Below are 12,323 nucleotides of genomic sequence, written 5' to 3' on the forward strand. Positions count from 1 at the left end.
AAAGATATTAACAAACAAAAAGAGGACATAATATGTCTTAAAACAAGCAGTGAGAGAGAGAAACGACTGTGCCTTTTCAATGGCTTAAACCAGAAGCCAGAGACTTACTGGAGCCCAGAAAGGAAAGAATGCCAAGGGCTGATGAGGAGCAGTAATAAGTAACTCCTAGAAAAGGCATGTTAATGCTGTTGAACCAGAAACATCAGGGTGACTGTAAACCTTCTAAGGCAGCAACTACCTCAATGAGGCAGGTTTAACCCCAGATTTCTTCTCAGGTATTCAGTGAAGTCTCATTGTATACTTAGGACTAGAGGGCAGGACTGATTTAGTTAGACAAAGTAAAGAGCTGGTGTAATATCTGAAAATCCAAAGTGAATCAAGAGAAAATTAGATCTGAAAGTGCAATGTTAGAGAAAAACATCCTTCTTACTGATACTCTTAGCAATGGGGAACCCAGAGTTTTAACCTGGGTTATAAAGTAGGAAACCTCAGGGTTCTGGAGTTTGATTTGGCAGTAATATTTTTCCATTCTTATTCTTCTTTACACTTTTTACTAAGTTTTATACAGTGGAAATAAGACTACAGGGTTTTAAAAGTACAAAAGAATAAAATTTTTTAAATCACCCATAAAACTACCATATATCAACACACTAATATTTTCTATATTTCCTTCTAATATTTTTTCTGCATATGTGTTTTCTTTACATATTACATTAGATATAAATTTCTTACAGCCTATAACATCACAACTTACTGATATAATTGATCAAAACTAGAGAAAATAAGAAATTATGAAATGATATGTATATTCTTATTATTTTCCTTCCAACATAAAACATTTTAAGTTTCATCATTCACTAGCCTTTTGACACAGGGCAAATGGAACCACTAGTTGGAGTTTGTATCTTTTTTCTTATATAAACTCATAATGGACTCTTTGATACTTTTCTACTTCAGTTTTATTAGAGTAAAGCAAAGAATTTCTAATTAAGAATAAGAATACTAAATGTTATTTTCCCCTTTTATAGCCATCTTACCCATTCCTAATTGGATCACTCCTTTTTTTTTTTAGTGACCTACCTTTGTCAGGTCTTACCAAAGCATTCACCTTGGCTTCCAAGAAGCAAAAGCACTTTTGTCATCAAGTTTTATCCTTCTTTATGCAATACAGTAGTCAAATGATGTGGTGGTGAGAACACAAGCAATTGAAATGAGCAAGTTTAGGAAAAGCCACTGACTCTTGGTTTTAATACAGTATAAGTGATGGAAACAGAATTGGGCAGGACCACCAGAGAAGGGGCTACTTTCTGTGAAGGTTCCATGAGTCATGATTCTCACCAGTAAAGCCTACATTGAGAATGGAAAGCTCTTTAGCTGGATGGAGGTTAGAGAGCTCCTGCTGTATAACCCTCCAGTGAATGTCATTGTTCACCAACACTTTCATGTTGTTTTGTTTACTTCTTTAGGCTCACTTCCCAGAAGTAGAATTATACATAAGCTTAGTAGGACTTCAGAAGTAACAGAGTGGAAATCAGAGATTGGTGATTTAATAATGTGCTGGTCTGGAGGACCTCATTGGGAAGACAATACCTGAGCAAAGGCATTTAGAAGCCCTGTGCTGTCTCTTCACCTGATTTCACTCCCTTGCCCTCCTACTCAGCTCCAGCTGCCACGCTGGGCTCTTCAGCCTTACCCGTAAGTTCCCACTTTTGTACTAGTTGTGCCTTCTGCCTGGAGCACAAAGGATGAGGTAAAAACCGCCATTGGGTACAACAATGAACAGTTAACTACAGGAGATGAGAGCTAGGGCAACTGGTTTGGGCTGATGTAATCAGAAAAGGTCCTAGGGAGACATTATAATTCCAAAAAGCTATGCATATTTACCCCTCTTGCTGTCTTTAATATGCATACATCATGAATTCATTTTTACCTCATTTTGTGCCTTTGGAAGCAGTAGAGTGTGGGTTCAGACTCACCAGGATTTGAATTCCAACTATGCCACGTACTGAACTTGCAACTTTGATGAGCTGGATTTCTCTGAGCCAACTTTCTCATCTGTAAAATAAAGATAATAACCCTCTTTGAAGCTTGTTGAAAGAAGAGTAAGCAACATACAAGGTCTGACAGATGATGAGAGAGGATGTCACTATTAAAAGACAACCGGATCAGATAGTGAAGGACATTTATTAAACTGTGTTAAGGAGCATGTATCTTATTTTATAGGTAATGGAGAACCATTAAAATTGTTTTGCACAGAGAAGTGACATAGTGTATGTTTGTTTTAGGAAGATAACACGGGCAGCAAGTGGCAGGTACGTTTTCAGAATTGGCTAAATGAGACCAAGTAGTATGGTACTGCACTGTTGTGAGACATGATAAATTCAGTTAAGCCTGCTAGACACAGAAGAGGTGTATTTGATAACTGGCAATTAAAATATGTTTTCTAAACTTTATATCTTAATATTTAGTCAATTCTCAAAATATAAACAAAATAACTTTTTAAAATCATTCTCATTGATGTTTTGACCCAGTTTCCCCAGAGTCTGGCTTTAGGCCATTCTTGGATTTATTGTTTGAAGTATATATGACTTGAGGACCAACTGCTCAAGCTACCAGGAATAGGAAAGGAGGGAGGGAAAAAAAGGAAATCAACTGATAAACAGGAGTCAGAGAGTCTGGGAAAAGAATCTTAAGTAAACTTTATTTTGTGGCCCAACAGACATCGCTTTAAAAAGCATTTCTCAGCTGTTGACTTTGAAAAATAATTATATCGCCTAGCTTGGAGCTTGTAGATAACCAAGATGGATAAGGAAATTATGGTTTCTTTTTAACTGGTTGCATTCCAGACTGATCTCCTTACCGAACAAAGAGTAGATGGCAAGAGTGTGAAAGGACAGATCAGCACAAATCCATCAGCACTGATAGAAAAGATTCAGGGTGCAGATTTTCTCAGTTTTGCCTAGGAGGGGAGCACGAGCTTTTAAATTTTTAATTATTTTTAAATATGTGTACATTCATATAACATAAAATTTAAAAAGTACCAAAGAATATGAATGCAGTCTTCCACCCATCCTATTCCCCTAGACACCCAGTTCCCCTCCTCTGAAAACAATTTCTTATTTATCCTTGCAGAGATATTTTATGTATACACAAGCAAAAGATACTCATTTTTCCCTTTCTGTTAGTAGCATTGGAAACATACTGCTCTGTATCTTAGGGATTTTTTTTTTTTTTAACTATCATTATGTTTTTGTCTTACTTGTTGTTTTACCTACAATATGTTTTGGACTATTCCATATCAGAGTAGGCGATGGCACCCCACTGCAGTACTCTTGCCTGGAAAATCCCATGGACGGAGGAGCCTGGTAGGCTGCAGTCCATGGGGTCGCTAAAAGTCAGACACAATTGAGCGACTTCACTTTCATGCATTGGAGAAGGAAATGGCAACCCACTCCAGTGTTCTTGTCTGGAGAATCCCAGGGATGGGGGAGCCTGGTGGGCTGCCATCTATGGGATCACACAGAGTCAGACACAACTGAAGAGACTTAGCAGCAGCAGCATTCCATATCAATATATAAAAGTTTCCTCATTATTAAATCTGACTGCTTATATAGCAAAGAATCTGCCTGCAATACAGGAGACCCCAGTTCGATTCCTACGTTGGAAGATCCTCTGGAGAAGGGATAGGCTACCCACTCCAGTATTCTTGGGCTTCCCTTGTGGCTCAGCTGGTAAAGAATCCTCCCACAGTGTGGGAGACCTCAGTTCGATCCCTGGGTTGGGAAGATTCTCTGGAGAAGGGAAAGGCTGCCCACTCCAGTATTCTGGCCTGGAGAATTCCATGGGGTCACAAAGAGTCGGACACGACTGAGCACACGACTGAGCAACTTTCACCTCGTTGAACTTATATGGACGTGCCATAAATTGTGTAACTAATCTGCTCCCTATTAATGGATATTTAGATTGCTTCTAATCTTTTGTTATTTCATGCAGTGAATAACCTTGTACATGTATCAATTAGTACATGTATTTTACTCATAAGTACCTAAGGTGAAATTGTTGAGTCAAAGTGTATTTGACTTTGTATCTTTGATAAATAGTGCCCAAAAAAGTTGTATTAATTTGCATTCTCAAAAAAATTTGCATTCTCACAGGTAGAATATGAAGAACACTATGTTTGACCTGAAAGCAGAAAACTCTATCATTAATTCCTGTGTACCTGGAGTAAATTCAAAGGCTGTCACATCCACTCATGGTATTCATTCTGAAGATGCTGCTTTCTATCCAAGTGGATACATTTGTCTCCTAGATGAGTGGTTCTCAACTGGGGACAGTTTTGCCTCCCAGGAGACATTTGGCAATGTCTGGAGACATTTTTTATTATCACCAGAAGGAGGTGGAGGTGCCACTAGGGTACAGGCACAGGACCGTCATTCCTCTGTCCCTCCCCACAAAGGGTTATCTGGTCCAAAACATCAGTAGTGCAAAGTAAGAACACCTACCATAGATCATGTCTACATCCTCCTGATTGTATTAAATATATCTTACAAAACTGCAGCTCCTCGACTCTGTAACCAAATAAAATAATGAGACCTCTGTGCTTTCATAGTACATTTGCTTTTGGTTTTTTTTCCCAACGTTTATGTTGTATTGAAATTAATGATTTACAGGAACTGTGAGCTCCTCAAAAAAGATGAATATATCTTATTTATATCTGAATATCCAGCATCAAGAAGGTACTCAGCTTATTAAATGAGTGAATGGATGTAAAAGTACTTTCTAGTTGTCTCATTGTGACTTAAAGTGTGACTTATTTTATATATTTATTTTTTTACTCTTACTTGCTCACTTTCTGTTACTTTCAGTTTTCTTCAGACTTACACAAGTAATTTTTTCTAGCAGACAGAGGAATTGTACCAGAAAGTGTCAGCTGAATAAGAAGTATGGGCCCCTCCCCTGACTTAAACTTCTATAAACTCTGGTTTATTACCATATCATTAATCACTTAATTATAGACTAGCTTGCTCATTTATAGCTTTGGATTGAATTTGTCTTGTCTCCTCAAATGGACTGAAATCTTCTGAAGGGCAAAATCAAAAATTTTAAGGACCTCAGTGAGGCCTAACTTAGGACTTTACAGACTATAACGCAGGAGAGTGACAGGTTGGTTCATCTTTTTCGCTAATCACAACTCAGACCTCACCCAAAGCAGATTCTGACCTCAACAAGGAAACTGCTGCTGCTGATGCTGCTAAGTCGCTTCAGTCGTGTCCAACTCTGTGCGACCCCATAGATATATGGCAGCCCACCAGGCTCCTCCGTCCCTGGGATTTTCCAGGCAAGAACACTGGAGTGGGTTGCCATTTCCTTCTCAAATGCAGGAAAGTGAAAAGTGAAAGTGAAGTCTCTCAGTTGTGTCTGACTCTTAGCGACCCCATGGACTGCAGCCTACCAGGTTCCTCCATCCATGGGATTTTCCAGGCAAGAGTACTGGAGTGGGGTGCCATTGCCTTCTCCCAACAAGAAAACTACTCCTCAAAAGCGGAACACCCATGGGAATTCTCTTTAAGTCCTGTGGTTAGGGCTCTGTGCTTCCACCGAAGGGGGCACAGGTTCGGTCCCTGGTCAGGAAACTAAGACCTTGCAGTGCAGTGCAGCCAAAAATAAATAAAGACTAACCATTTGAAGGAAAAAACAAAGAGCAGAGTATCCCAGACTCTCCCAGACATGCAGGTCAACAGCAGAAGGTCTGTGCTGCGAAGGATCCATCATCTTCCTCACTTGGCTTTCTCCCTCCTCCCCACCTTGTTCTCTAGGAGAGGATGAAACAAGAGGAAAGGGAGCAGGGCATGACCTTTGAAAGAATGACATGGCCATAGGGACATTACAAAGACAGGTCAGAACCAACTAGGTCCAAGATTCGACTTGCAGTAAACCTTGAGTTTCATGACAGGCTCATTGTACTATATTAGCACGTAAATGACATACCCACCAGCGCCATGACAGCTCTGAGGCGGAAGAGAAAAGGCCAAGAAGTGGGCGGTGGCCCAGTTCCTAGAAATCCCTGCCCCTTCCCCAAAATAATTAGTACAGTCCTCCCACTTCTTAGCCTATGAAATTACTCAGCCCATGAAAACTAACCACGCTATATTCTGAATTTCTCTCTTTCTCTGTCTCTCTCTCTCTCTCCCTTTCTTTCTCTTGCACTCTCGCATTCTCTCCCCTTCTGAAGTGGCCCACACTCCGCCTGTGTGTGGGCGGATAAATAAATCCACTTCCTACCTGTAAGTTCCTCTCGGAATTCTTTCCCAGGTAAGCAAGAACCTCAAATCCACTGGCTTTAAGAAGAGCCCTGACTGACGGTTGGGGAAGAGCTCTCTTTTCACATGTGTCCGGTCACCACAAATCCTGCCGTCAGACACTTTTCATCGTCCGATTAAAGGCCCCAGTGTGACTTGAACTAAGTGGCCAAAATCACCAGTAAGCTTTCCTACCGCTGGCTGCTAGCTGCGGTCTCCGCTCAGCAGCCCCCTCTAGGGCTGCCACACGTGTGGAGGCACGTGGCCAGAAGGGAAGTGGGTGGAGCCAGAGGCCAGGTTTTAAGGAGCCGCACCTGTGTGGGTGGGGGAAGGGTGGCAACAGGCCTGCAAGGTCAAACGAAACAAAGACGAGAATTCTGGTTTGTAAGCTCCGTGGCGCTAATGGATCTTGGAGAAAATTGGGCTGCGGGGCAGCTTTGATCCTGTCTAACACAACAGTTTAAAATGCAAATGCAAAAAGAAAAAAGTTGCAAATACTGACTGCTGGGTTTATTTCAACAGCTTGTTGTTCATCTACCTTTTAGCTCTGAGATCCTGTTGCCTTCTCTTTCCAATTAAGACAAGCTTGCAACTGAAGACCTTCAAAGCTGAGTTTTGAGAGAAAACATTCAGATTCAAATATCTATAAAGCAAGCCTAGTAAATGATAAGAGACACCTTGATTAGGAAAAGGTTTAAAAAAAGGCAAAACAAATATTTAATCATTCTTCCCTAGAATAGTTCAAGTTTAAATATTTTAAGACTTTTTTGAAACAGCAACTTTGATATTTAGATACCTTAGATACTTAGGTATCTTGGATATTTATAGAAATGATCTTAGGTAACTTTAGATAGTTATCTCCACAGGTGGGACAGTGGAGCTACTGAGGGGTTAATTTTTGAAGGTTACTAAAGCTTGAGTCTTGACTTTCATGAGAAAAAACCTGAAAAGGTCACATTTCCTACATGATCTAAAAAGAATAGAGCTCACTATTGTGTTTATTTTCAAGTTAGCTAAAACTTTCCTCTTCAAATGATGGTGTTTGGTCAGGGGTTTGGGAGAACATATTGTAAACTTAAATTTTAAGTATTGGGACGTTTAAGATGGCTTTCTAGAAATAGATTGCATGGTTTCTACCTTCTTAGGTAAATGACTCCAAAGTAATATTTTTAAATGATAATATTTCCTGATTGTGTATCTGTTATTTTCCAAGAACCAGCAGTGTTTAACTTATTTAAGCTCTGTAACAACCCTGAGGCAGATAAATTCCATCTTGTGACGTTTTTCCAAGGCCTCAGACAAAAGGATATTAAGGTGCAGTCTTAGAAAGTTTTCTAGACATGAATTTCCTAAAATTATCTACATACGTGTATGTGTGTGCGCACATATGTGTTTCTAGAAAGAGTACATAGTTTTCATCAGCTTCTCAGAAAACTCTGTGACCCTTAATGCATTCAAATTGGATAAATCATTATGAAGAGCAGGAATTTGGTCTACCTCTATTAGCCTGAGCTGGTAAATGGTTTCAAGGCTATGTTTTTTGAGTTTTCTCTTGTTTCTTTCATTGTCTGACTACACTTCTTTCTTGCCCAGGTCATTGAGCTTGCCTCTAGAAGAAATGCCCATCTCTCTCCTGTGTAAAATTGGTTAACAACTTGGACTCTGGAGCCATATGGTCTGGATTTAAATCTGTTGTCTCTTACTGCTTGCTTGCATGACCTTGCCTCAGCTTCCAGTTCTGCAACATGGAACTCAGAGTAGGACCATCCACCTGGAGTTGTTCTGAGTCAAACAAATTCACATAAAGAACAATGTTTGGAATATAGAGAACAGTAAGGGAGTGCTTGCTGTACTGTGTGCTTCTAATCAGTTGTGAACTTAGAAGTCATCTTTTCAAATCATATTTGACAAAAAGGAAGGATATATTTGTGGTCTTCATGCTTTTCAAAGCTCATTTTTACATCTTTGTTTTTGTCCAGCCCTGCTTACCATGGAATTCAATGAGATCACAAACCATGCATTTGTTTTTCTGAAAAACTGTGGAACAAAAGAAAAGCCGAATGGGGAAGGGATGCAGCCTGTTTCTCATGTGCCTTTATTAAAATAACCATTATAACCCAAAGTCTGGGACACTGTTGTTGGCACAAAGCAGAGACTGCCTGTCTCTTGAGCCTTCTGATTGACTTTAGATGCAGTTCGAAGGGAAGAACCAGTTTTTCAGCTGATATCTTTGAAGAGTGCATTTGAGGCAGCTATTAGTGTGAGGGTATGATTTTTTAAAGAAAGAAGCAGCAACTGCTTTTCCTAGCCTGTGGGTGTTTTCCTGGGACTGAATCACCTCCCCTTAAAGCTGTGCACTGGCAGGATCTGCTGGGTTCAGAATGCAAATGATCTAGGCAAAGGTTCCAAGTAAAGGGAGCAAATAAAATCAGATTGAATAGGAAACCAGATGATATTTTTTTTCTTTATCCTTTTTTTGAGGATTAACAGTCTCTTATCTCTCATCCTACTGTTCTCCAAGGGTCTTTGTGATCACCCATCTGATGGCTGGTGTCAGATGAGTGTAAACAGGGACACCAGGGTCCTTGTAACACTTTCCTAATGTCACTAAAGAGTTCTGATGACATCCTGGAGCCCTTGTTCGAGCAGCGCAGATGTCATTAAGTGGGCAAAGGTCATTGCTGCCACAGGATTGTCACCGTGATCTGCAGCATATTGGCATCTTGCTGGCCCAGGACTGTCAAGCCTCTCCCCATTCTTGTTTGCCTCTAATGCTCTTCCCACCAGAGCAGCTTTGGAGCAAGTCACAAAGGGCTGCAATTTCCTGCTGCCCGTCTTATTAAGCGTGGGTGTCTGTTATGAAAATAGGCAGCGCGGCTGAGTAGTGGAACCCACTATTTTCAGAATGAGCAGTGGCGGTGTCGGCTTTCAACAAGTTGAGCTTTTCATAAAGTGGCCAGTGGGGAATGCCATTGTAGTCAGTACCGTCCAAGCTGCTGCTAAGTTGCAAACCACTTACAGAAAGAAACTTCCCTCTCCTCTGAAGATACTTTTCTTTTCCCTCTTTTTTACATTTTCTTTCCAGAATTAGAGATAATAAGGAAGCAGCATAGATGGGGCCCAGGCGTTACCATTCATGAGAATTCAATTATAACAGGAATTAGATTGGCCTCGAGTCAGTCTCTGGGCCTCAGTTACCTTCCCTGTAAAAAGTCAGTAGTGTTTACCCTGCAGGCTTGCTGCATTGCTGGAACAAGTTTAAGTCTTTGTTCACAATTTTAAAGGCAAAAGCGCCGAAGGGACCTGCTGTCAAAAGTCCAGTTCTCCAACAGACTTACAAACAAACTGACTTAATGATACCATCAGCTTCTGTGGAATTCATGCCCAATTCAGAAAGAAGTCATAATGCCCCAGAGAGTCTTGTAAGAAAATTCTTATTTGCTGCTGTTAATGAGATGAGATGATAAGGACTCCTTCCTTTACTAACCTCAAGTTGGGCTCCTGTGAGCCCATTTCTTAATTAGATCTCAGTCTTGGTCGTTCTCAATTTGTTGTTGTTCAGTTGCAAAGTCATGTCCGACTCTTTGTGGACCCTATGAACTGCAGCAAGCCAGGCTTCCCTGTTCTTCACTGTCTCCTGGAAGTTCATTCAGACTCATGTCCATTGAGTTGGTGATACCATCCAACCATCTCATCCTCTGTCACCTCCTTCACCTCCTACACTCAGTCTTTCCCAGCATCAGGGTCTTTTCCAGTGAGTCATCTCTGTGCATCAGGTGGCCAAAGTATTGGAGCTTCACCTCCAGCATCAGTCCTTCCAATGAGTATTCAGAGTTGATTTCCTTTAGGATGGACTGGTTTTATTTCCTTGCTATCCAAGGGACACTCAAGAGTCTTTGCCAGCACTACAGTTCAAAAGTATCAATTCTTCGGCACTCAGCTATCTTTCAGTTCAGTTCAGTTGCTCAGTCGTGTCTGACTCTTTGAGACCCCATGGACTGCAGCACACCAGACCAACTCCTGGAGCTTACTCAAACTCATGTCCATTGAGTCAGTGATGCCATCCAACCATCTCATCCTCTGTCGTCCCCTTCTTCTCCTGCCTTCAATCTTTCCCAGCATCAGGGTCTTTTCAAATGAGTCAGCTCTTTGCATCAGGTGGCCAAAGTATTGGAGTTTCAGCTTCAACATCAGCGCTTCCAATGAACACTCAGGACTGATCAGCTTTTTTTATGGTTCGTCTTTCACATCCATACAAGACTACTGGAAAAACCACAGCTTTGACTATATGGACCAAAGTGATGTCTCTGCCTTTTTATATGCTGTCTAGGTCTGTCATAGCTTTTCTTCCAAGGAGCAAGTATCTTTTAATTTCATGGCTGCAGTTACTGTCCACATTGATTTTGGAGCCCAAGAAAATAAAGGCTGTCACTGTTTCCATTGTTTCCCCACCTATTTTCCATGAAGTAATGGGACCAGATTCCATGATCTTAGTTTTTTTAATGCTGAATTTTAAGATTGTTGCCTTTAGCAACAGTCCCCCTACCGTTGATGTCTCTTCTTAATCATTTTCCATCCACTGACTCGCCCCCACCCCACCCTCATTGACACACAAACCTACTCCTTGGTTATAAATCCCTACACATTTTTGTGTATTTGGAGTTGAACACAGTCTTTCTTTCCTCCTGCATGGGCTTTACCCCTATTGCAATAGCCTAAATGAAGTCTTCCTTATCATTTTAACAAGCGTCAGAATAAATTTCTCTTTAACATAGATCAAAGTTTGCATGCGTACTTAGTCGTGTCCATTGTGTCCAACTCTGTGTGACCCGATGGACTGTAGAACGCCAGGCTCCTCTTTCCATGGGATTCTCCAGGCAAGAATATTGGAGTGGGTTGCCATGCCCTCCTCCAGGGCATCTTCCCGAACCCGTGTCTCTTATGTCTCCTGCATTGGCAGACGGGTTCATAACCACTAGTGCCACCTGGGAAGCCCCAGATCAAAGCATAAATATGAGGTTTTTTAAAAGAGGCTTACACTTCTTTGGTGCTTAACATGAGCCAAGACATTACTTGTTTTAAGAGCTTAATCTATTCCTCACAACAGCTCAGTGAGGCTGTATTATTATTATTAGCCTCAATTTATGGATTACACTGGGGCCCTGAGATGTTAAATTACTTGCCCAAGCACACAAAGCTAGAGCTATATGGTGGAACTGATATGTGGTGGAACCCAGGGGGCCTGGCCCCAGGGTTCATGTTCTTAAACACAATGCCCCCCTGTCCTCAGAAGACTGAAAATTAGGTTGGGAAGTCTACTGTGTCAGTGCTCTTAACACAAAGCTCTCAAACTTACCCGTCCACAGGAGCCAGGGTAAATTATGCAAAGGAGTGAAGCCGTCTAGGTGAGGAAGGGTTGTGTGGAGTCTGGAATGCCCCTGTGCTCTAGAAAGACTGAGCTTCACATTGCCACGTTGTGTTGGTATCTGGAAATGCATGTCTTCTGAGGTGGGAAGGTGGAGAAACAGAAATATGGATTTTTATGAATGATCTCTTCAGTAGACAGAGGGAAGAGAAAAAGGGAAAGGAGAGAGAGGGGAAGAGAAAGGAAACGGAAGGGAAAGTTGCACAAGAAACATACAGACAGACCTGCAGAAGGAATTTATTCAGTCTGTGGACCACCTCATTTAATAACCTCATTTTTAAAGGTCATTAAATCTTATCACAATGGAATCCTACTGATTTTAAAGACTTACTCCTTACTCTAAACCACCAAGTAATTACATCTTTTTAAATAACCTATTTGTGTAACCTATTAGAGACTGTAGATTTCTGCTATTTAGTTGGAGAGGAAAGGAGCAAAGGGAGGAGAATTGTTTCTTGAGGTTAAGCAGTCTGTCCAGGGCTCATGGAGGTGCAGTGACAATTACAATAGCAAATGTGTTTCAAGTAGTGTTGGTTTCCTATCTACTCATGAATCAAGAGATTTCAGATTACATGTGTTAACCAAGCAATCTGGGCTTT

General features: G+C 41.0%; 1 protein-coding gene across 1 annotated transcript in view; it reads left to right on the top strand.

The window, feature by feature from the left end:
* The window catches only part of GPRIN3 (GPRIN family member 3), a 66,666-nt gene that overhangs the window by 47,273 nt on the left and 7,070 nt on the right, over window positions 1–12,323 (top strand). The window lies entirely within an intron of this gene.

Source organism: Capra hircus, chromosome 6 (genome assembly GCF_001704415.2).
Source record: "Capra hircus breed San Clemente chromosome 6, ASM170441v1, whole genome shotgun sequence".
NCBI lineage: Eukaryota > Metazoa > Chordata > Mammalia > Artiodactyla > Bovidae > Capra > Capra hircus.